The sequence below is a fragment of the Anabrus simplex genome, chromosome 10 (genome assembly GCF_040414725.1).
Source record: "Anabrus simplex isolate iqAnaSimp1 chromosome 10, ASM4041472v1, whole genome shotgun sequence".
Lineage (NCBI taxonomy): Eukaryota > Metazoa > Arthropoda > Insecta > Orthoptera > Tettigoniidae > Anabrus > Anabrus simplex.
Window position 1 is genome coordinate 2417719 of NC_090274.1, and position 26542 is coordinate 2444260.

At 39.9% G+C, this 26542-nt stretch overlaps 1 long non-coding RNA gene across 1 annotated transcript in view; it reads right to left on the reverse strand.

Moving 5' to 3' along the window:
- The window catches only part of LOC136882273 (uncharacterized), an 89113-nt gene that overhangs the window by 38583 nt on the left and 23988 nt on the right, over window positions 1–26542 (reverse strand). Inside the window, exons 2-3 of the long non-coding RNA XR_010861130.2 lie at window positions 24338–24508; window positions 24085–24219 (exon numbers count right to left, since the gene is read on the reverse strand). This is a non-coding gene — a long non-coding RNA (uncharacterized lncRNA). The remainder of the gene's footprint in view (window positions 1–24084; window positions 24220–24337; window positions 24509–26542) is intronic.

Below are 26542 nucleotides of genomic sequence, written 5' to 3' on the forward strand. Positions count from 1 at the left end.
TTCTTTGCCTATTGTAATTTTATATTTACATCCCATTTTCCCCCATAATATTCTGCCAAATGTAACAACATTTTTATATGTAACAGCTATATTAAGAAACCTGCATATGGAATTTTTGACTGCAGAATTTTTTAATGTAGTAGGGATTTTTTAGTCCAAAATTTTAGAACTTACATAAACTTTAGTATTATATATTTCCTTATATAAGTACAGAAAAACTTATATGTAGTGCTGTTAAAAGAAGTATTATCTACCTAATTACGAATTCACATTAACAATTAAATGTCATGAAAAATTGGCATTAAAAATTCCCAATAAAAATTGTATATGAAAGAAATGTTCGTAATATCTACTTTTACCTAGGTGACATTCCCACAAAATTTCATGAAAATCCATGCGTTAGGTAAAAATCTTATCTCTGGAGTGTCGCTTTAATGACTTCCCACACAGCCAACATAGGCCTGTGATATACGAAATTGCCATTCAAATCCCGCTGATCACTTCTCGCCCTCTAGCATACTGACCTGGCTTTACAGAACTGATACCACCTATACATGAACCTTATAATTTATAGGAGCTATGATATCTGCAGCAAATAAAAATATTCCTAGAGGCTTTCGCACAGAATATATCCTAAATGGAGTGAGGAAAGTGAAAAAGTTTACCAAAAATTTCTTGAGAACAGTGACCATGACATTGCAGATCAACTCTTACACGTTGGTACCAGATAACACGGTGCGGCCGGGCTGGCTTACGTCACAGTGAAGTGCAGGGAAAGGAGGGAGCATTACGAAGCTCTCCCACTACTCAGCTGACTAGGGTGCAATATTTAAAATAAAGCACTCTAATTGAAAAAAATAGACTTTTTCAAGATATTCTGGATTGATTTATACTGCACTCAATATAAATAGTTTTATTTTCTTACATTTATTCAAAGAAAACAGATGCGTTATAATTTGTTTACAATCTACGAAAGGTACAGGGTTTAAGAATACAAGCTATGATTTTCAATTCCTTGGATGAACATGAGAGCATTTCCATTAAAAAAGTAGGATTCCTGTTATTCATTAGGCAAAAAGTAATATTTTACATAATTCAACAAGTTTACTGCGTGATTTTGCACAATGTTTTAGAATTGTGACTTCATTGCATTTTTGAAAATAGGTTTTAAAATTTAACAGGCATTCGATGGTGATAGCTGGCCTCTAATTGGCGAGAGGAAGTTTTTTCACGAGTGAGGACAGATATTTACTATTCAAGATTAAAGTACAACAACACGTAAATATATCTGCCAGATATATAACAGCATGTCATCAAATAACCTAACTGATGTTATTCCTGGTAAGCACGATTGCATTCTCGATGCGTTTTTCAGATAATTTAAATCCAAATAACCACAAGCCATATCGTATCCACCATAACTCCGTATTAGAAATGTTTCTAAGGCACCTCTTGAAATTTAATAGTGAAAATGTAATTCATTACGTACATTATAAAAAAGGCTGTAGGCCTGTATCCGGTCAAAATACATAAGCTAAAGTAACATTTCTTACAGCGTTCATTGAAAATGAGGTGGATTTCTGCCCTCTTCCTTTAATTATTTTCTACCTCCATTGAAAACTCCAGTATCGCCGCAGTGATCGAGAGCGACTGGAGAACTTTGCCCAACCTTCGTGGGCTGTGACGTAGTCACAACGCTCGCCACGTGCCAGCCTGCCCACTTACAGTGCTGGGTGCCCAACCTCTGGTCTAGATGCAGCCAGGAGGAGAAAATGGGAAGATAAAGAAGGTTCACTTCACTGCACAAAATTAAACCAAGAAGGTTGTAAGGAAATTCTGACATGGAAAAACAACTGCAAGATCGCCTCTCATAGTCATGACTTCCAAAAGCAAAAGGAGCAAAAATCGTACTAAGGACATAAAGAAAACTCCTCAAACATAGATAGAACCCAAATGATTTAAAACACACATCAGTTACGACGGCTTACAGCCAGAGTTCTTCATTCATTGTGGAGAACATGCACGTGCCTCTGACCAAATTCTACACAGATATCCTTGAAAGAGGTCAAGTACCAAAGCTCTTCAAACTGACAAAGTTATTGCCATATTGAAGAAAGGTAAAGTAAGTGAAAACCCAGAGCGCTACCACCCTATTGCCTTGCTGCATGTTGCATACAAACTCCTAGAAAGACTTCTGCTGAACAGAATTGGTCCTGATACACTCAAGAAAATTCCAGTGGAACAAGCAGGCTTTAGACCACAGAAATACAGGAGATCAAGTTGTGCCACTTACAACCTACATAGAAGCAGGCTCCCAACTCAAGACTACAGTGGCATTCAGAGAGTTAACAGCAGTCTACGACAGTCTGGAAAGATGGAGTGTTCAAGTTTCTGAAAGTTATCCTGTGTAAAATAACTGCACGACTTCTGAACACCATGTGAATCAAAGACAATTCCATTACACAAGAGGAAAGATGTAAGCAACCAAAGATCGCTGAACAACGGACTACCTCAAGGGTCAGTCCTAGCTCCCTTGCTTAGTTTGCACATTGCAGACATGTCTGAGACACTTTGAAGGAAATTCGGATATGCAAATGACAGGGCAATCGCTATCAGAAACCAAACAGTTGAGCAAACTGAAGATATCTCACAGAAGACCTGAAGAAGTTGACACTATTTCAAAATGAGGGGACTCAAACCAAACATCAGCAAAACTGTAGTTTGCTGCTTTCATCTAGGAAAAAAACAGCTAATAGGGAGCTAAAGGTGTACAGACAGCCAGCCAGCAACCTAAATATCTAGGGGTGACATTGTCTTATAAACAACAGCTGCAATGCTGAGCTCTAGGCTGCTGTCTGGCGGACCACCACAAAGAGTCATGATTACCTCCTCCAGACCTCAGATAAGGAGAATTCAACAAAATAATGAACAATCTGGTGATCTGCCAACAAGAGGACCTCTTAGACCACAGTCCACACTGAACAGGAACTGTGCAGCCTTCCACTATAAGTGCGACTGCATGCTAAAAAACAGACGATCCAGCATATCACTGTAAAAAAGTAACTTTGCTCTCGCAACCCCAGAAATTATAGACTACATCCAAAATTTAGATATACGTATAGAGAAGTGCAGGTCCTACTTAAGATAGACATTATCTCTAGCCATACGCTAATAAATTCCTAGTCAATACAAGTTTTAAAGCTCATTCTTGGATTAACTCAATCCTTGTTGCTTGCTGTTCTTATCCTCCACTACCTTGTAAGACCTATTTAAAATAAGTTGCCCCTTATTAGACATGGTGTGGGTTACTGTACTTACGTCCTAGTTCGTGAACCAGGGCAACGGCTGAGTGGCCTAGTAAGTGGTCCTGAGAGTCTGGATACCAGTTGCTATGGAATGGGAGTGGGCATCTGATATTCTGGACCTCCTTGCGCTCAGGCGGCTAGGACTACAATCCCCCGGTGGTCCATAACCCATTAGATGAGAGATCTTCACTTGGACTATGTGTAAGTCGGGTAGCATCCTGCTTCGTGAATTTACTGAGCTCAGAACATTTTAAGCAGTCCTCTGACCTATGGGAGTAACCGAGTTCCACTCCCATTTGACAGGCGAGGGACTCCTTGGAAACAACTTTGCGAACAAAATGGAATTCGATGGGGAGCTATCAATATTAATGGGGCTTATGGAAGAAAGTAGAACTGGCTGAGTCAGCAAAGAGGATGCATCTGGATGTGCTAGGAGTAAGTGATTCGGGTAAGGGGAGATAACGAGGAAGAGATTATAAAGTGTACTTGACGGGTGTTAGAAAGGGAAGGGCAGAGTCTGGGGTAGGCTCTTTATCAGGAATACCATTGCGCGCAACAGTTTGTTAGGCATGTAAATGAGCGAATGATGTGGGTAGATTTGGCAGTTGGAGGAATTAGGACGAAAATTGTCTCCATGTATTCAACATGTGAGGGTGCCGATGAGAATGAAGTTAAGTTTTATGAAGCATTGAGTGACATCGTGGTCAGGATCAACAGCAAGGATAGAATAGTGCTAATGGGAGATTTCAATGTGAGAGTTGGATATAGAACTGAAGGATACAAAAGGGTGATTGGTAAATGTGGGGAAGATATGGAAGCTAATGGGAATGGGAAGCATTTGCTGGACTTCTGTGCTAGTAAGGGTTTAGCAGTTACGAATACATTCAAGCATAAAGCTATTCACCGCTACACATGGGAGGCTAGGGGTACCAGATCCATAATAGACTATATCTTAACCGACCTCGAATTCAGGAATTCTGGGGATTTCTCGATGATACAGACCACTATCTGATCTGTAGTGAACTAAGTATCTCTAGGCCTAGGGTAGAAAAAGTGAAATCTGTCTGCAAACTAATAAGGGCAGAAAATCTCCAGGACAAGGAAATTAGAAGTACATGGATATGATCAGTCAGTAAGAAGTTTCAAAAAGTAGACAGTAAGCAGGTTCAGGATATAGAAAGAATGGGTGGCATACAGGGATCTAGAGATCTAGAGAAAGCATGACAGGGTACCGAGGGAAAAGATGTGTGCCATACTGGGGGACTATGGAATTAAAGGTAGATTATTAACATCAAAGGCATTTATGTTGACAATTGGGCTTCCATGAGAATTTATGGTAGAATGAGTTCTTGGTTCAGGGTACTTACAGGGGTCAGACAAGTCTAATCTTTCACCTTTGCTGATCCTCTGCTGAAAGGTATAAAATGGCAGGGAGGGATTCAGTTACGTGGAAATGTAGTAAGCAGTCTGGCCTATGCTGACGACTTAATGGCAGATTGTGCCGTAAGCCTGCAGTGTAATATCTTGGAACTTGAAAATAGGTGCAATGAGTATGGTATGAAAATTAGCCTCTCAAAGACTAAATTGATATCAGTAGTTAAGAAATTCAACAGAACTGAATGTCATATTGGTGATACAAACCTAGAACAGGTCGATAATTTCAAGTATTTAGGTTGTGTGTTCTCCCAGGATGGTAATAGTGAGATTGAATCAAGGTGTAAAGCTAATGCAGTGAGCTCGCAGTTCCGATCAGCAGTATTCTGTAAGAAGGAAGTCAGCTCCCAGACAAAACTATCTTTACATCGGTCTATTTTCAGATCAACTTTGCTTTACGGGAGCGAAAGCTGGGTGCACTCAGGATATCTTATTCATAAGTTAGAAGTAACAGACATGAAAGTAGCAAGAATGATTGTTGGTACAAATATGTGGGAACAATGGCAGGAGTGAACTCTTATGGATGAAGCTGTACGCATAAACCGGCTTCGGTGGTGGGGTCATGTGAGGCGAATGGAGGAGGATAGGTTACCTAGGAGAATAATGCACTCTGCTATGGAGGGTATGAGAAGTAGAGGTAGACCAAGATGATGGTTAGACTCAGTTTCTAACGATTTAAAGATAAGAGGTAGAGAACTAAACGAGGCCACACCACTAGTTGCAAATCGAGGATTGTGGCGATGTTTCGTAAATTCACAGAGGCTTGCAGACTGAACGCTGAAAGGCATAACAGTCTAATGATAATGCATGTACGTATGTCCCTCGAAATGTAGCTTAGCTGAACGGACTTGCCCTACGACGGTGCTTGTCTAAATGTAAACAGAGCGGATCAAACAATCCTGCCACGTGGCTGGCCCATGTTCTTGAAAATCCTATTTGATTATTTGAAATATTCCACAAGTTTGAGCAAAAATATACATTGACATGTCAGTGTTAACCAGCTGTGAGGAAACTACTTTACTGTAAACAATCCATCCTTAATTCCCAAACTGTTAAGTTTTCTTATATATACAGGGTTTTTTTTTTAAATTTTTTTTTTATTGGACATGTATGCTTGTTCTACCAGAATGAAAACTAGAGCTGCAATTGGTGATCACACACCGTTTCATGTTTCTATACCTCATACGTTCTGAAATACGTGGCTGTTAGAGGATGGCAATGGCGCCACCGTTTCTGGCGTAATGCAACGCATGTGCTTCTGTGCTCAGAGCAGAGGGTGCTTGCACTGGCCTGTAGCCTGCTGTAAACAAACCGATATCAGCTCGGCACTTTCTAGCTTCAGTGTACTAGTGTCTCCTGATCTGGTCTGCTGTCATTCTGTACCGTAATTCACGTATGTTTCGGAAATTGCTTTCCATATTGATACATTAAACCGTGTTTTTGTGTGGCATGTAACAACTGCCGTCATCTAGTTGATATGCCAGCCTTCAGTAACTTAGAATACGTGGATAATATTTTGATATACGGCGAATGTCACAGAAATGCAACCGCAGTTTTGGCATTGTACGCCGAATGCTACCCAGATCGACGGTGTCCTTCGCCTCGTACCATTGCCAACATCTGCACGAAACTCGGGAAACAGGAAGCTGGACTCCCACAAACCGACAACGTACCAAGACAGCGACTGGCACTGGAAACTAAATTGCTGTTCTGGCTGCTGTAGCACACAATCCTCAGGCGAGTGTCCGACAGATTGCACCAGGTACTGAAATAAGCCGCAGTAGTGCGAGTAGAATTTTGCAAAGGCATCGGTTTCATCCGTTCCATATCTCTCTGCACCAGGAACTGTACGGGACGCATTGTATTCTGTCGTTTAGCACTTCAGCATTGCAAGGTAATCCAGCATTCGTACGCAATACGTTGTTTGCGGACGAAGCTTTATTTATTAATCATGGTCACGTGAATCTGCGGAACATACACTACTGGTCCAAGCAAAATCCCCACTGGATTCGCCAAGTTGCTTATGAACGACAGTGGAGTGTCAGTGTTTGGTGTCGTATCATTGGTAACCGTATTTTAGGTCCCTATTTTATCAGGGAACATTAAACGGGCAGCTATATTCATCATTTCTGCAACACACTCTACCCCTCCTCATGGAGGATGTGGGATTGGAAACTATCAATGTGGTTCCAGCAAGATGGATGTCCCGCACATTCTGCACAAATTTCCAGAGACGACGTGGATGCAACGTTTTCAAATAGGTGGATAGGACAGGGAGGTCCTGTGCGATGGCCACCTCAGTCCCCCCAGACTTTACGCCATTAGACTTTTCTCTGGGGCACAGTGAAAGATAAGAGTATCAAGAACTGCCAATGACAGTAGAGGACATGCAACATCGTATTACGGCAGCGTGCGGCAATATCTGTAGAAACACTGCAATCCGTGCAACACTCGTTACCAGATTCCAAAAGTGTACTGATGTAAACGGAGGGCACTTCGAACATCTGTTGAAGTATCATCGGAAAAGACGCTACTGGTGATTTGTGGGTGCATTTCCCATGCCAGATGTACTGCACAACAATGAGGGCTACAGGCAACTAGTAAATGGGTTTAGAAAAGTGAAACCAAGTGTGTTAACACTAATTGTAGCTCTAGTTGTCATTTTGCTAGAATAAACATACATGTTCCATTTAAAAAAAGGGCAACTTTGTGTTCGAGGTGTTATTTGTTTGCCTTTATAGTGTGCGAGCCCCTGACATGGGTATATTCCAGGCCAATTGGAATTTTCATATTTTGTTTCATTTCGGAGATATTTGGGGTTGCAGATTTGGGGACACCCTGTGTATATATATTTGACACTAGTGAAGAACTGGCTTTATGCAGATAATATACTGTATAGATTAGTAAGTTACAGAATTGTGAACTGCAAAAATATCAATGTTGTGAAATGAACAGACGACGGTATGACTAAACAGGATGAAAGTCAGGTCATAAGTTCTGCCATGAGGAAAAGTCCTCAGTTCTAATTACTGTGTTGGCAGAATGACAGGGATCCCAAGGATAAATTTTCCTGGGATAATCACATTAACAAGGTTATAAATAAATCTTATGGTTATGAGAGTATTTAGGGGTTAGTAGGGTGTAAAGGAGAAAAGTTTAAATCTCAAGCAAGACCGCTATTCCAGTGTATGGGACCCCACAACAGGATTACTTTATGTGAGAACTGGGTAAGATTCAAAGGAAACCAGCAGGATTTGTTCTAGGTTATTTCAGATAAGAAAATAGTGTTACGAAAATGTTTCAAACTGTGGAGAAAGTAGAACAGCTGCTGGACTAAGCAGGATGTCCTGAGCTCTTAGTGGAGAGATGACACGGAATGACAGATGAAGAGTGGAGCTTTTGAAAATAGCAAAGATCATAATATGAAAGTAAAGTTGAAATTCAGGAGGATAAATTTGGGCAAGTATTAATTTATAGGAAGATTAATTAGGCAATAATTTACCAAAGAACATGTTCAATAATTTTCCAAATTTTTTAAATCGGTTAATACCAGGTCATTGTTTTTAACGTTTGCAATTGATGAAATTAAATTATGGTTTCCTACTGGGAACCTTACACGACGGGGAATTTTATTTTTTATTTAAATTCATTTATTGAAAAACACAAGGCAATTACAATTTATTTCTGCTCAGTTTCCTGCCTTGAAAATGCATTTGTCCCAGCGTATGGGCTTTGATGCCCTCATCGTAAAAAGAACTGGGTCGTGTCACCAGCCAATTGCGCACGAAGTCTTCCACACTCGTCATATTCAAATAGTTGCCCTCAAATTCTTTAAGGAGTCCGAACAAATGGAAATCGCAGGGCGATAAGTCCAGGCTCTAAGAAGGGTAATCAAGTGTAGTCCAGTGGATTTCCTGTAGCTTGGAGACAGCTGCAGTATGGGGCCGCGCACTGTCGTGGAGGAGGATGACTTGTGGAATCTGTTGGTCTCGTCTTTTGTGGCAATATGCAACCCTCTCCTTGTTCAACAGTTTGCAGTAGTAAGCAGCATTGATTGTGCATCGGTCAATGTCTAACCGCACAATTTTTTTGTCTGTAATGCTGGTGTGAGGACAGCAATCGTGTTGCTGATTTTCCACACTTTCTCGTCCTTCCTTGAACTTTTTATGTCAAGCAAACACACGCACCCTTGACAATATTTAATCACCGAACTGTGCAATCTCTGGCAAATTTCCGCAACTGTAACTCCTTTACGAGCAAGAAATTTTATAATAGTGCGTTGCGCAATGGAGGGTTGCACCCGTGAGCGTTACTGATGAAACAGTGGGAAACATCTAACAGCAGGCTCTCCCCACCCCTAACAGTTCCGCCCAAGCATAGCAGAAGCACTGGGCCAGTCCTAGCAACTGCTGAAGTTCAAGAACAAAAATCCCACCTATATTTGATTGACCTTCATATTCTGAATTTATAGGGAATCTGACAACTTTGTGACAGACCTAAATGCAGATCCAAAGTCTTTTTTTCACTTCTGCCTCAAGTCTGTAATCCTACCTGAACAGCCCATGAAGGCTCTTCCACTATTCAGAGTGGTTAGCTCTATGCCCAGCCATTAACCTTGGACTTTTAGTGCAGGGCCTTACATGGAGGCAAGGTCGACTATGGATGATCTCGAAACCTAACTGCACATCTAAATTACATGAATCTCTGGCAGCAAAGATCTCCTTTCCCCACCTTATCTATTGAATAATGGCCCGGTCTACCAACGACCACACCAAGAGCTTTCATTCCTAATACTTCTCATTACCAATACTGAAACGTTCAATCAACTGTCTGAAGTCGATAATATGCTGCATGTGAAGAAAACTAACCTTAATCACAAACTTGCAAGATACATACCCCAACTGCAAAATTTCAGCAGACTTGTACACAAGAATTGGTATTAAACTTCGTACACCAGTACTTAAACGGATGCTGTGGTCCTGCATAGTACTCATATCTTTGGCCAATAAACATCATTTGAAGCAAGTGTAATTTTACCTATTCCTAAAGCAGATACACATCATTTCACTGGAAAATTTAGATAAATCTATAACCAAAAAACCTATGAGGAGCTGAAATTGGGCCAATCACTTTGTGTCAGAAACTGATTAACTGTAAACTTCTGACTCATTCACTTAAAAAGAACTATCATATACTAGAACACACACAAACCATCTACTTGCAAAGCCATTTACTCAGGCATTGCACATAGATTTTTTTTAAACTGTTGAATCAGAGAAATGTGCAACATATAGTACACCATTTTAGTTAGGACGGCAGATGGTTGTAGGCATTTCTTGTGGTCCAAGTGCTTTTATTGTAGGTATATGTAAAGGAAAGTGAACCGACTAGCAAACACTGTACAACTTGTTGAGAAGATCCCATAAGCTAAAAATAAGCACCTACATGTTGTGAATGAATGGTGTCCAGCACAAGCCTTCACCCAGCGACACTTCTACCTCCAGCCTATTCTACAATGAGCAGTTGCCGGCGATGTCCAGCTGAACCCAGGACCAGAGGTAAATACCAGCCTTAGCATCTACTACCAGAATGTCTAGTCTTAAGAAATCACTCGTGGACTAACGTCTGCATGCGTCTAGCAGAGTCCTGGCTCGACTCTTCAATCTACAATAGTGAAATACTGCACGATAGTTATTTTGTGCCAAGATAGGCAAAATATCATTACTTGTACGAACATTTAATAGTCCTGTGCAACAGCCTGATCTAACAGGAAGCTGGGAATGTGTTGTGCCCCAGGACAAAGTGAAATTACGGCTTGCGAACTTCAAGAAATCGTAACTCAAATCAACAGTGTAACAAAACAAAATGACTCCTATCATGTGCGGTGATTTTGATATAAGCCAATTAGCCCGGGCCTCAAATGATTTGGAATCTACTAATCCTATCCTTACCCATGTCAATGAGTATGCCTACTTTTATTTTAGAGATAGCCAATGAATTTAACCTTCAAGTTTGCTGTTTTCCAATACAAGGAAATAACTTCCTGGACCTTGCTTTGTCTAAAAAGTTACCACAGTAATACCCTGTGTGAAGCAACAGAACAGTTAGTACCATCAGATCATTCTGTCCTTGAATTCTGACTTCACATTTCCTGTGTTCCTCATTTTAGCCTACAAAATCATTCGTATGGACAAAAGCAAACTTGTCATCCTGCTGCCCGTGGAACTTTCGAGTCCTCTTCATCCTTTGATGCTGCAGTTGACCTGTGCTCTTAAAGACTCTGTACCTTCCCGCATAAAGAACACTTCCCTGTTGGTATGACTTCAAACTTGCAGACAAAATGCAGTGGAGCAAGTACAGGGATTATGTAGTGTGTTGATATTATCCAGACAGATTTTAGAAATTGATTAATTACAAATCAAAATCTATTATTAATGAAGACAAGAAATTAGCTCACAAAGAAATTCTGGATAATTTTGCTGACACATTCAAAAAAATTTGTTCACCCAGTGCTCCCTGTAATTCACACACTGAAGAGTTCAGGGAAATGAACTTATCAGTGGTAACTTTGACATCCGAAGTCGAACAGTTTGAAGTCCATGGATACGGAGAAGTCCTGTGGTTCAGATCACATTCCAGGAACTGTATCACGAGACGTTTGTTGAGGAGCTAGCAACTCCACTAACCACAATAACTGGTCTTTCTCTACAAGCAATTTCCCGTCAGAATGGAAGAAAGGTTATGTTGTTCCATCTTCAAGAGAGGTGACAGAACAGACCAGTAGTTCATTCACTTATTTCCAAAGTGCAGTAAGTAGTGTAAGATTAACCAGCATGGTTTTGTCCAGAAATGCTCAGCAATCCTGCTGTGTACTCGCACACTGGACAATCACAAGCAGGTTGATGTGTACGCAGACCTTTCCAAAGCTTTCGACTGTGCAGCACAATGCTCTTCTAAGTTGTCAGCATACGGCATTCATGGAAGCTCACTTGAATGGTTCAAGTGCTGTCTTTATGACAGGGTCTCAGTTCTTGTCTTGTTGGAGTTCCACAAGATTCACTACTGGGACCTTTGTGTTCACGATCCGCCATCACCTGCTCTCTGCTGATGACAAAGTCTACAGGGTAATTGAAAAGATGAGTGAATTGTTACAGTCTTGATATAAATAATACTAGCACTGGTGAAAAAGTGGCATTTAACTGTTAATGTTTCAGTCTCTACTGATCAGCATTTAGGGCAGTTGCGTATTGGATTAAATTATGCTTGTAAACCTGATTGACAAATCTTATAATATTTTACAAGTCATAAGCAATAAAATTATGTCTAAGTTAAAACTTATTTGTCTACAATCTAACATTTTATTGACGAAACTCATCTGATGAACATCCTTTTAAATTTTTAAAAACCTTTTGAGATCTGGCTAATTATATTGATTCTATGTTGCTTGACATGTATGATTGTCATTTAAAGTTTGTTAACTATATTAAATTTCTACAGTTAATTGCCTATGTTATGAACATTTAACTTGTTCTCAATGTTGCTGGAGTAACGTTTGTACAAAAGGATTATTAATTTTATGCTGTCAATACGAGAGTATTGTTCAAGTCTTCCCAGCCCAAACTTTGCAACATTTTTTTAACGCTACTCTTGTCGGAAATCACTCAGAACAAATCAAGCTGCTTTTCTTTGGATATTTTCCAGTTCATTAATCAAGTAATCCTGCTGAGGGTCCCATACACTGGAACCATACTCTAGCTGGGGTCTTGCCAGAGACATATGCCCTCTCCTTTACATCGTTACTACAACCCCTAAATACCCTCATAACCAGGGCCCAGATTTCAATGGCATGTCATTTTAATTGGTGCATCATAGAAGTTGCTAAGTTATATACAAATCCTGTTCATGGCCTCCCGATTACAGAAATGCGTATTTGCCAAGTCATTTTTTTGTCATTTTTTGAAGCATTTGATTTTTAGGTCATTTTTCGCTTTTTGCGTCATTGTCATTTTTAATTATTTTATTTTTCTTATTCATTATTTTTAAATAAGAATCCACGTTTTATGTCATCAACCAACCAGTTCTTATATCTTGACATACTTGAAGGTTTACATGGAGGTTCATCTTCGAAAGTTTCTGCACTCAGTTGTGAGCTGAGTACGTAGATTTGTATGTCCCTCACCTATGTGTCTTAACAGGAGGCGAGCCAAGCTATTCTTGGGCGACTTCAGACGAGTTTATCAGTTCACCAGGGAAGGGTGTTCAGAGTGTGATGTCAGCAGGGAGGTATTTCTGCAAGTGTACTCTATTTCCTTGTTCCTTCAGGTCAGTTTTAGTTGTACAGTTTGTAGATGTCAGTTGTAACCATTGAGTGCATGTTAAAATGCCAAAGGTAAAACCATCCAAGGAAGGTCATTTGAGGCAAATTGTCTTTGAATTCAGAGAAGATACCTTTCCTACAGATGGTAAAATACTATTCTGTAGTGTGTGAAGTGAAAGTGGCAGCAGAAAAAAGATTCACCGTTCAACAGCACGTCAGTCGCAACAAACGTGTGCAGTATTCATATTAGCAGAAAGAAAAGTACTCAACAGTTACTCATGCAAAATGCATCAAGCAGAGGTACAACCTCAGCCTTTTTTTAATGAACTGTGTGAAGTTTTTGTCACAGCAAATATCCGCTTCATAAACTATTCCTAAATTAAGGCAGTTTCTAGCACGGTATACAAGTCATTCCATTCCGGACGAATCTACACTAAGGAAAAATTACATACCACTCTGCTATGAAAACACACTTCAAAGAATACGGGAAAGAACAAGTGAAAAGAAGATTTTTGTCTCAGGAGACGAAACTGATGTTGAAGGTCGTTACGTAGCTAATGTAATTGTAGGAACCATGGAAATAGATAATCCCGGAGAAATACTTTTGCTAACTTGTGAAGTCCTGCAATCTGTCAATCATTCTACAATTGTCTAATGTTTCACAGGGCCATGGTTCTGCTGTGGCCTGACTGTGCGAGGTACGATGACATTTTACTTTTCGTGACCGATGCCGCACCTTACATAGTTAAAGCTGGTAAAGCTATCAAAACTTGATATTCAAGAATGCTGCATGTAACTTGTCTAGCTCATGCTTTCCACACAGTGGCAGAAGACATGAGGGAGAACTTGTGTCGCAGGCCCCATCACACAGGAAACTAAAGTCACCAGCTCCCGATATCCCACTACCTCCTCAGCCTGTAGTCGCATGTGGGTCAATGCGTGCGAGTACTACAGCGACAACTTTTTAGCAGTGAAGCGTGTGAAACTCGCTAGAAGCCCAAGACACTAGGGCTATCGAAATCATCCAAGAGATGTTTTCAGCTGACAATGTGCAAGGTAAGTTGGCATACATTAAGGCAAATTTTAGCTCCCTGCAGTCAGCTGTTACAGGACTTCAGGAGAGAGGTGTGACAATAGAACAAGTGACAGCTTTGGTGAGAGCAATACAGGATGCTTTGGAAAATGTGCGTGGTGAAGTTGGTGAGTTGGTATTTCGGAAACTAAAATCTGTCCTTGGTAAAAACACAGGATGCAAAGTTAGTTTTGTGCTCAGTTGTCCAGGTACTCTGAGGAAGTTTTCATTTAGTGGATATTGAAGAGCTGTCATCAAGTGATTTAGCGCACTTCAAGTACGTACCTCTCGCATCTGCCGATGTCGAAAGGAGCTTTTTGATGTACAAGAATGTTCTGGCTGACAATCGACGTTCTTTTACCTTCGAGAATCTATGGATGGTCACAATTGTCTACTGCAACACGGTTTGAGGTAAATATTAAAACCTACATAATACGGCATTATATATATATATTTACGGTTTATAGGAACATTGTTTTCCTTTTCGGATCATTTCTCTTTACGGAGTACCTGGTCTCAGAAGATCTTTGTACCGGTATATTTTGTTTCTAAGGAAAACCGAGATTCCAAAACAAATAACTGACATATTGCTATATAATTAGAGAAAATATCAATTATCAATATTGTTCATATCTAGAAATGGATATTTAGTTTCAAACAATAAATACTTGGGATTTTTCATCATTTTTTTTCATTTTTAGGACATTTGATAATTTTAAGGTCATTTTAAAGGTCATTTTTTAGTATTTTTAGGTCAAAATCTGGGCCCTCTTAACCATGTACAGAGATCTGTACCCTTTATTTAAATCATTTATGCGATTACCCCAATGAAAATCTTTCCTTATATTAACACCTAGGCACTTACAATGATCTCCAAAGGGAACTTTCACCCCATCAACGCAGTAATAAAAAGAGGACTTTTCTTATTTGTGAAACTCACAACCTGGCTTTTAACCCCGTTTATTATACCATTGCCTTCTGTCCATCTCAATATTGTCGTTTTACAGTTGCTCACAATCTTTTAACTTATTTATTACTCTGCAAAAAAACATGATTCTACTTCTTTACACATATTGATATACATAAGAAAAAGGTCCAATAATACTGCCTTGAATTCCCCTCTTAATTATTACAGGCACAGATAAAGCTTTGCCTACTCTAATTCTAATTTCTATTTTCCAGAAACAGAGCCATCCATTCAGTCACTTGTCAAATCCAATTGCACTCATTTTTGCCAGTGGTCTCCCATGATCTACCCTATCAAATGCCTTAGATAGGTCATTCATGAGAAAGTATCTGCCATACCTTGCTGGAATGCTACAAGTTGAGCTTCAGTAGAATAACCTTTCCTAAACCCGAACTGCCTTCTGTCAAACATGTCTAATATGATTGGAAAGAATGCTTTCCCAATCCTTCACAAGAAAATTGCAAGTTAGTATCACAAAGGATGTCACTAAAACTGATGATCTTTGTATTCTTTTTAGTTATCAAAATACCTTACCTCTCAATGAGCATGCGTTAAATACTTAACAAGGCATTTTAATTTCCTCAAAACAAGTTTTAAATCTGGTGTCTCATTGAAAACCCTGTATTTCTTGGTCTAGAGTACTGCTCTGAAATGTGGATCCCTTGGAGCAAGGGTGGTGGTGTGTAGTAGTATATTCCAGTGGCGGCTCGTGAAAAAATCGTCCTACGTGCTACAAAAAACAAGCTAAATACGCTGTTTTAAATCTGCATATTGCCATGATGAAATGAAATGTCGTATGGCTTTTAGTGCCGGGATATCCCAGGACGGGTTCGGCTCGCCAGGTGCAGGTCTCTCTATTTGACGCCCGGAGGCGACCTGCGCGTCGTGATGAGGATGAAATGATGATGAAGACAACACATATACCCAGTCCCCGTGCCATTGGAATGAACCAATTAAGGTTAAAATCCCCGACCCGGCCGGGAATCGAACCCGGGACCCTCTGAACCGAAGGCCAGTACGCTGACCGTTCAGCCAACGAGTCGGACATTGCCATGATGAACAACGCATACTTCAAACTTGGTAATAATAATAATAATAATAATAATAATAATAATAATAATACAACTTTTCTCACAATTTATAACTCAGAACAAACAAAAACATTAATTTGGAAGCAGATGAATTCTTCGACAACTGTCTACGAGATAAATAATTCATTCGAGAAATATTGTTTTTACCAACCTAATGGCGCAACTTACATCAGTGCAAATAGAATAGAATATAGATCCCCACTAAGAACACTAATTTAATTTCACTTTATATACACTGCAGTGGATAAATAATTTGATAAATCTCCGTATAAACTGGCTCCATGGCTAAATGGTTAGCGCGCTGGCCTTTGGTCACAGGGATCCCGGGTTCAATTCCCGGCTGGGTCTGGAATTTTAACCATCATTGGGTGTATGTGTTGTCTTCATCATCATTTCATCCTCATCACGACTCGCAGGTCACCTACGGGAGTCAAATCAAAAGACCTGCATCTGGCGAGTCGAACATGTCCTCGGATACTTCCGGCACTAAAAGCCATACGCTATTTCATTTCACCAGAGTAAATTACATTGTAATGCGGGATCACATTTAGGGTCACTCAAAGATTCTTTGACTCACCTACGAATTCCTTATTTTTGACACAAAAGGAAGATGGATATTTTAATAAGCATGTGTGAGATAGATTGCCTCCACTTACGCTTTACTTTCGAGCCCAGACGATGCTACTCTCTAGTGGCAGACTCGCTTACCACGTTCAACATCACACGGCCGACTTGATGCGTCGCTCTAGCTAGCTAAGGAGCGCAGCGAGGGATCAAGTCGGCCGTGAGCATCAAGGGAGCAGGAGACATCGAGTACTTCTACCCCCTTGCGGGAGAGGAAGTAACTATAGACGGGATCAGTGAAAGTTGATCCCGGTTTACGGTATACTCCGCCGGCTAGGGGGAGTGTTGCAAGCTTGGCTGCGCCTGCGTATTGCTTCCTCCAGGCTACAGGCAAGGGCTCACTTCACATGAGCACGAGCCTTGTTCCCCGGGAGAACGGCGCTAGGTGTTCGACAGATCTCGTCCTGATTTTCACAAAACACAAATTCATATCGTACTCAAAAAACGAAAAGGCACCAGGATAATTTTACTGTACATAAATAATATTCCTTACAGTTTCAAGCTACGTGCTGGAGCCCGGTAGCACGTACTGACCAGCCGCCACTGGTATATTCATTACCTTATTGTCGCGTGATCTTTTGAGTACTAACCTAGACAATATTTCTTTCCGTTCATTTTTTTGTACTAAAAAAGTTCTTATATTTTTCCTTTTCTTTTCATTTTCTCCATAAAGAATGGCTAAGGAACTGTGGGTGTGGCAAGGCATTGAGGGGTATGAGGAAGGAGTTGCAGAGTTTGAGGGAGATGATTAGGATTCTCACAGAAGACAAAGGAAAGTAGGCCTCCCTCAAACAATGTACAGGTTACAGTAGGTGTACTAGAGGGAGGGGAAGGGGGGGGGGGCATTGTAGAAGACAGGTGGTCTAATGTTCTAGGGGAAGGACATTGCAGGCTAAGGGCTCTATTCAGGATCAGGACAGGTGTCAGTGCGAAATCAGTACAAGTCACTCCAGGTAGAAAAACAGAGGGAAGAGGAACAGGGAACTGTTGCTGAGATGTGTGGAAGTAGGAAGGGAAATGTAGAGTAGAGGATAGGAAAAGACAGGTGGAACAGGGTCATGGGAGGGAGAAAAGGGAGGAAGAAGTAGCTTCTGCTGTTATCAGGAAAGATAGGGCTGACCAGGAGGGGAGGGGATCAAAGGAGGTGGGTAGGGTTGAGGCTCCGGTCATGGGGGATTCCATCGTTAGACATGGGGAAAGTGTGCGGAGGAAAGGGAACCAGGGTAGAGAGTTATCCAGGAATTAGGTTGAGACAGATGCTGAGAAAAATAGAAGAGAAGGAGGAGGTGAAGGAGAAGGTGGTAGTAGTGTTTCACGTTGGTACCAACAAAAGGCAAGCTGATATAAGTACCAACATAGTTGGAGATGTGTGGGATCTGGTAAATGCAGCAAGGGTCAAGTTTAAGGAAGCAGAGATTGTTATCAGTGGAATACTGTGTAGGAGAAATACTTTCTGGAAGGCAGTTGGGGATTTAAATGAGACTGGAATGGGTATGTGGGAAACTGAGTGAGATTTCTAGATCCTAATGGGTGGGTAGGAGATAGGGATCTGCGCTCAGATGGCCTTCTCTTAAACCGCAGTGGTACGTATACGTTAGGAAATTTGTTTGGAAGGGTAATAGGGAGGTACATTCAGGGAAACGGGGTTGTCTAGGGAGCAGTGATAAGGGTACAGAGATCTGGAAGTCGAGTAGGAATGACATAAAAATGTTAGTGTTGCACTGTAGAAGTATTGTAAAGAAAGGAATAGAATTAAGTAATTTAATAGATACTGTAATAGGAGTTGAATCATGGCTGAGAAAGGATATAATGGACACAGAAATTCTCACAGAACTGGAGTGTGTATCGTAGAGATAGGATAAGAATGGTGGGAGGTGAAGTATTCATTCTGGTGAAAGATGAATTTGTAAGCTACAAAAAAGTTAAAGATGAAAAAGTTTAATTCTAGGTGTAAGGCTCATTTCTGAAGATAATAGGCAACTTGACTACTTTGGAGTGTACAGACCGGGAAAGGGTAGCCCTGACATGGATTGAGAATTATTTGATAAGATAATCAGCTATGTGGGAAACTACACGGAAAGGAATGTGATTGTAGCGGGAGATCTGAATTTACCATATGTCAATTGGGAAGGTAATGCAAATGACAGGAAGCATGACCAACAAATGGCAAAGCTAATATGGGAAGGACAGATGATTCAGAAAGTGACTGAACCAACTAGAGGTAAAAATATCCTGGACATGGTGCTGATAAAACCAGATGAGCTCTATAGAGAAACCGAAGTAATATATGGTATTATTGATCACGAAGCTGTTTTTATCATAGTTAAAAATAAGTGTGATAGAAAGGAAGGTTTTAAAAGTAGGACTATTACGCAGTACCATGTGGCTGATAAAGCAGGCATGAGGCACTTCTTAAAAAGTAATGATCGGTGGAAAACGGTAAATAAGAATGTAAACAGACTCTGGGATGGGTTTAAAGCAATTGTTGAGGAATGTTTAAACAGGTTTGTACCTTTAAAGGTGGTAAGGAATGGTAAAGACCCACCTTATTATAATAGAGAAATAAGGAGGCTAAGGAGGTGCAGATTGGAAAGAAATAAAAATGGCTGTGGAAGTAAGGAGAAATTGAAGGAACATACTAGGAAATTAAATTTAGCAAAGAAGGCAGCTAAGGATAACATGATGGCAAGCTTAATTGGCAGTCATACAAATTTTAGTGAAAAATGGAAGGGTTATGTATAGGTACTTTCAGGCAGAAACAAGTTCCAAGAAAGACATTCCAGGAATAATTAATGAACAAGGGGAGTGTGTATGTGAGGATCTTCAAAAGGCAGAAGTATTCAGTCAGCAGTATGTAAAGATTGGTGGTTACGAGGATAATGTCCAGATAGAGGTATTAAAATTTACATATATTTGCAATAAGATACAAAAGTTGAAAACTAGAAAAGCAGCTGGAATTAAGATTTCTGGGGATATACTAAAGACAATGGCTCAGGATATAATACCATATTTGAATTACTTTCATTATTGTTTGGTTGAAGGAGCTATACCAAATGAATGGAGAGTTGCTATAGTAGCCCCTGTGTATAAAGGAAAGGGTGATAGACAAAGCTGAAAATTACAGGCCAGTCAGTTTGACATGCATCACATATAAGCTTTGGGAAGGCATTCTTTCTGATTATATTAGACATGTTTGCAAAATTAATAACTGGTTCAATAGAAGGCAGTTCGGTTTTAGGAAAGTTTATTCCACTGAAGCTCAACTTGTAGGATTCTAGTAAGATATAGCAGATATCTTGGATACAGTAGGTCAAATGGACCGTTTCGCGATTGACTGTCTAAAGCATTTGATAGGGTGGATCGTGGGAGACTACTGACAAATGAGTGCAATTGGACTAGACAAAACAGTGACTGAATGGGTTGCTATATTTCTAGAAAATAGATCTCAGAATTAGACTAGGTGAAGCTTTATCTGTCCCTGTAATAATTAAGAGGGGAATTCCTCAGGCCAGTATTATTGGACCTTTATGTTAATCAATGATATGTGTAAAGAAGTGGAATCAGAGGTAAGGCTTTTTGCAGATTATGTTATTCCATATAGAGTAATAAATAAGTTACAAGACTGAGCAACTGCAAAATGACCTCAATGTTGGGAGATGGACAGTAGGCAATCTTATGATAAACGGGGTTAAGTCAGGTTGCGAGTTTCACAAATAGGAAAAGTCTTCTCAGTTTTAATTACTGCGTTGAGAGGGTGAAAGTTCCTTTTGGGGATCATTGTAAGTACAGTAGAGTCTCGCTCATCCGACCTTCGCTTATCCGACATTCCGTGTTATCCGACACTGGTAGATTTAATTTGAACTTTTGGTGGAGACTAAATTCAGCCACACCCGGTGTCCATGGGACAAGCACTGGCCTGACCGCTGCCGGTAGGAGTCCTTGTTCATTGTAGTATTGGTTGAGTGCGGATGTTATAATTTTCATATCCTCTGTGAGTATAGCGAGTACATGGAAGAAAGTGATTGTTTCTATGGAAGACAAGTTGAGTGCATTAAAGACACTGGACAAAGGGGAAATTCTTCAAAATGTGGCTTCAGATTATGGTGTTGGATGTGTTACAGTGGGAGACTGGAAAAAAACAGAGGGAAGAAATTGATAAGTCGTGATCTACCAGAGCAGAGAAAAACATTTTTAAAAATGTCAGTACGAAAAAGTAAGTGAAGCACTATTTCTTTGGTTATCTCAACACCGGGAATAAGGCCTGCTAATGTTGGCCCCATTCTGCAGGAAAAGGCTGTGTGTTTCCGGAAGGAGTTTAATTAAGGGGACCCTAATTTTCCTGAAAGTGCTGGGTGGCTTGATCGGTGGAAAAAACTGTACGGCATTCGGCAGCTTAATATCTGTGGAGAAAAGTTTCTTTTCGTGAGAGATCTGGAATGTTTTCGTTCAATACTGCATGTACTGTACAATTGGATTGCTAATTTAATAAATAGAGTACCGTGAAACATGTCATTGTTTTAGCACTAGAGTATAGCCTTCCTGTTTGCTTCAGTTCATTTTCAAAGTTATTCTGTATTATCCGACATTCTCGGTGATCCGACGTACTCCAGGTCCCGTTTAGGTCGGATAATCGAGACTCTACTGTATAAGGAAAGATCTTCATTGGGGTAATCACATAAATGGGCTTGTAAATAAAGGATACAGATCTCTGAACATGGTTATGAGGGTGTTTAGAGGTTGTAGTAAAGATGTAAAGGAGAGAGCATGTAAGTCTCTGGTAAGACCCCAACTAGAGTATGGTTCCAGTGTATGGGACCCTCACCAGGATTACTTCATTCAAGAACTGGAAAAAATCCAAAGAAAAGCAGCTCAATTTGGTCTACGTGATTTCCGACAAAATATGTTGCAAAGTTTGGGCTGGGAAGAAATGGGAGAAAGAAGACGAGCTGCTCGATTAAGTGGTATATTACAAACTTCATGTCTGGTCCATATTGAAATGTACATCAATTTAAAAAATATTACTAAAATTTATTAGGATCAACCTATTCAATTGTATTGATTGATATATATTACAGATCAGATTCTCAAAGTGGATCAGTAAAAGTGTTTGGGTATCAAGCTGTTACTTAATCTGTTTTGTACAGAGATGAGTAGAGTCTCGTAGAACTAGGCGCAGGTATGTTTCATACACAAGTGTCCTAATTTACTCCAGTTGCTAGCAATTCACATTCCTTCCCGTAACACCCGGGGGAGACCTCAATCACTGGATGTATTCCACTCGTCAGACAGTTCCTTGTATCCTGTTCTGCATATTTGGTAACTGAAAATTATATTTCCTTCTTTTATCTATCGGACATTTCAAATGTATAAACACTTGTGTTTTCATGTTCTCTTCTGTATGCGTTTTGTAAATATGTATATTGCCTAGTTATCTGAAACCTGTCAATGGGATAAATATTTATTGACGGATTTCCTTATATGACATTCCTTGTACTTTATTTTACAACTTCTTTACGTCACACGCCGACGATGGCTAGAAGTGGGGAGGAAGTGACTGGCTTTAAGCTACAGCCCTGGTGTGAAAATGGGAAACCACAAAACTAGCATCCAGGCTGCCAACTCCACTATCTCCTGAATCCAAGCTGATAGCTACACGCAACCCTTTGCTCTGTGCATTCCTTGTACCTTTCGGCACTGTTGCAACTTGCAACTTGGCTGAGGTAAACAGACTATGTCCCTTGAGGTTTATTGATCGTAATACAAAATGGCAAGTGAATTGGAAATTGATGCCTCCTGAAGGAAAATGGAAGTATCGGATATTGTTAAGAAATTGAGGGATCAGAACTGTTCAGCTTTATCTTCACTTATGTTTTCCCAAAACCAAATTTTGCCAGGCTGAGTGGCTCAGACTTAAGGCGCTGGCCTTCTAACCCCAACTTGGCAGGTTCAATCCTGGCTCAGTCCGGTGGTAGTTGAAGGTGCTCAAATACGACAGCCCCGTGTCGGTAGATTTACTGGCACGTAAAAGAACTCCACTCGATGTAAATACAGGAAGCAAAGCACAGCTGCCACCAAGCACTAATCTGCCTCATAGGTCTCCAGAAATGCTCAAGTTCACAGTAGAAAAGTCAGGATTCGAGACCACAGTACCAAGATTGGAAAAGTCACCTACCAGAATATAAATGCCCACTGCTGATAATGCAGGGAGATGTTCAGTTCATCACTTGGCAGGATAAATATTTATTGAGAACTCAATACCAAGTTTATCCCTATATGGTGCAATTCTTACAGAAATAAAAAGAACTGCTGTGGAAGAATATTTGGTTTTTAACTGTCATCCCTAAGAGTATTTGCAATATTTCACAGTAACAAAATGCAGGGGGAAGTTTGGAGGAACAGCTGACTTTCTACCTGCCCTGTGCTTGAAAGATTCCTGGCTAGTGAGGAATGAATTATGAAAAACTTAAATCTTGTCTTCAGTGTTGTTCTCTACATGAAAGCATGAGGGAAAGACTGATGATAGAACATTGCAGACATTCACTTAATCAGTTACATCACTAGAATATCAACGTCATGTGCAACCTTCGCCACTTCAATTGTATACAGCTCTCAAAGAACAGATTCATTTCAAATTCAAAGAATGGACGAAAGAGTGTCCAGACAACCGATACAAGAACAAAGAGGTTTCTTGATGTACAATATACAGGTCTCTTATAAACCCAGACGTTCTACTGTACGCTAAGTCTTGAAGTGTGTATACAATCTTACCATATAAAAGATGCTGGAAGTGTCATCCTTCATAATGAGGGACTTGATAAACACCATTAGGATTTTCTGCACATCAATACAGAGACTTATGACTGTTCACATGACCATTAAGATGAGGCCACACATCCAAAAACAAGCTGTGGGTCAAAAAACTGACCTTTGATGCAAGATACCACTCTCAATAACACTGTCCAGGAGGTTTTAACCAATCGGCCCGTGTAAACCTGTACGGTTTGATGTGTAACAGCTTTGTAGCTCTGTGCAGAAACAAGAAACCCCTACTTGTGCTAATTTGGTGACCGTTCAAGATTCGCACCAATGTCATCTCTCTTTTCCTGCGCATGTGTTTTATTGAACAATGAGCCAGTAGTTTAAAATCTGTGTTCTTGAAGGTAGCACTTCACCAGGAAATTGCTGAACAAATTCATCGCGTACCCGTCAAGCCGACTTTTATTAAAATACATCTTCCATACTAAAATATGGTGTTGCAATGATAACTGTCTCACCTTGTTAACAGCTGAGATTTGGACCGGCAACTGATGCTAGGTCGAACACATGCACGCTCCTTGCAAGGTCAAGAACTATGTGTGCGCCTCCCGTACAGCTCCATATGTCTCAGAGCAGGAACACTGCTGGATGGTCTGGGTATTTAAGACAGACAATACATTAAAAACAAACTGGAATAATCCACTTGACGATTAAAAGTAAAGAGATCCTAAATTCTACTTATAAATTATAGATGAAAATGGAGTAACAGACCTGTTTCTGTACAGAGAAATCATTTCCCATCATAATTTGTTGGAGGTAACATGTGAACAGTGTTGAGCTTGTCGAGTCTGCTGTACGGATGGCCTCTTCCATTCTGAGCTGCTTGATGTGACAGAACTGAACATTCCACCTTCAAGGCATTGTTTTCAATATCCAGTGCACCTAGAAAATACAAGAAACAATTTAGACAACCAGTTATATCTATAAAGGTGACCCAAGAATACATGGTATGCAGCAACAAGAAACTCTCCTCTCAAAGGAACCAACAAAGTACAGGAAAAAGTTGTTCGAAAGAAAGGCTATGAAACCATAATCCTCAGACCAGTATACTATCTGAACAGAGCAGTCTGCATTTCATTCTACAAAAAAATGCCAACTCCAACAACAAACTCAAAACAAGTTCAGCAAATTCTGGATCTGCACTAGTCTCTACTGCATTTTCTGTAATGCATCTGCTTAGGTTCTATTCAGTGCCAGACAAACTTATCTCTAAGAGATTTCTTAATTCCATGTTCCTTATCTAAATAATGGATATTAGAGAAACATTATGTGTCTCATACCAAGTCATTTTAACTGCAAGAAGTTCAAAAACTCTTACACTGTCCAAACATGTCTAAGCTCTTCTGATTTGTTTCAACTACAATTCAACATATCAGGGAGCTTGAAAAATAAAGGAGAAACAGATTTATTGGGTTTATGTTAAATGGGTACCATGAATTTCATAAGAATTTGGGAGAAGGAGGGTCCCAGATAACAGGTGATTAAAAGTGTGTGACCAGAACACTTTAATGAGAAGGATAACCCTTAATATTTTTCATAACACAGAAGTCAAGATTTTTGTAATAACCTGGAAGGCTAGGTCAAACAGTAGGGAAACCTTCCTAGACAGTAACAAAGAATCTTAGAAAGGTAGGGAAAAGGAAATTAATAGCATCATGTGTAAATCAGGTGAACTCTTAGTAGATTCCAGGGAAACACTGGACACAACGAATAAATAATAATGGACTAATAATAATTATAACATTTGTAATTGGACAGTGTTGTGCATTAAACAGCTATCCACCAATTGCTGAAGTTGAGAAAAACTAGATTGGAAGTTTGGATGTTTAAACAACCGTTAAATCTCCCCCGTTAACCCTATTCCAGTTTCAAAAACTCAAAGTCTTAGTTCTATGCATTCTTGACAGTTCTTGCATTTAAATCAAAAATACTGCAGGAAATTGACTTATGAGCATTTGTCACTTAGATGTTTGTGAGTTTAGTTATGCATAAAACTGCTAAGCACCCTTTTAGTTTTCCCTTTTTATTCGTACATTAAATTTAGACTATTTCAGGATCCTGGACAAGTAACTTGAAGTGTGTTAAAACAATAGCAAAGCACAAATACATTTCTAAATCATGTTTAAATTAATAAAATAAGAGGAAGAAAAATACAAAATAACTGTTGCTAAACTGATACTGTGTTAGGTTTCATCTATCGAGAAATCAAGTTCACTAAAACCCTCAATGTTGTCAAAACTGTTGACTTCTGAATAAAGACCTTTGCATCAGACAGTATCTGATGCACGATACTCTGATGTCTGCGATAAAGTTTTTCCTTCTGGCCATAGCTCAAGGCAAAACTAAAGTTGTTCTGGTCACCCTGGCATGTGCTTCTTTTAAAAGCAATTTCTTGGCCTTCTGTGTCATCAAAAGCCTGTTTCAAAGTCAACCATGGCTCCTTATTTCAATTTGCCGCATTCTTAGCCAGCTTACCACATTGCCATTGGCGTCTTTGCTTATGATCCGTTTTTCAATAGATATGCCCTTTAAAATCTTCCCTCCCCATTTCTTCAACAAAAATTTGTTTTGGCATTTCTTCATAACTTCCATATAATCTGCTGGTGAATATAATCTTTGCTGGAACTTATGGGAGCTTTCAGTGTCTCCAAAATAATTATCATTGGGCAAATGGCTGTGTGCCCGGAAACGAGGAATCTCATTTTTATGGTCTTCAATGTTGGATGCGATTCCATGACAGACTTCAGCATTAGGATAATTTTTGTTACGATTCTGCCCTCCACAGGAATCGCACCAATGCACAAGTTCTTCCGTCTACCATCTAAGCATTTATTGATGTATCTCCTTGGACAAAAGCCTCCTTGGGCTCCACGGCCAGTATGACTCTCCAACCACAACCATAACCAACGTTTATAG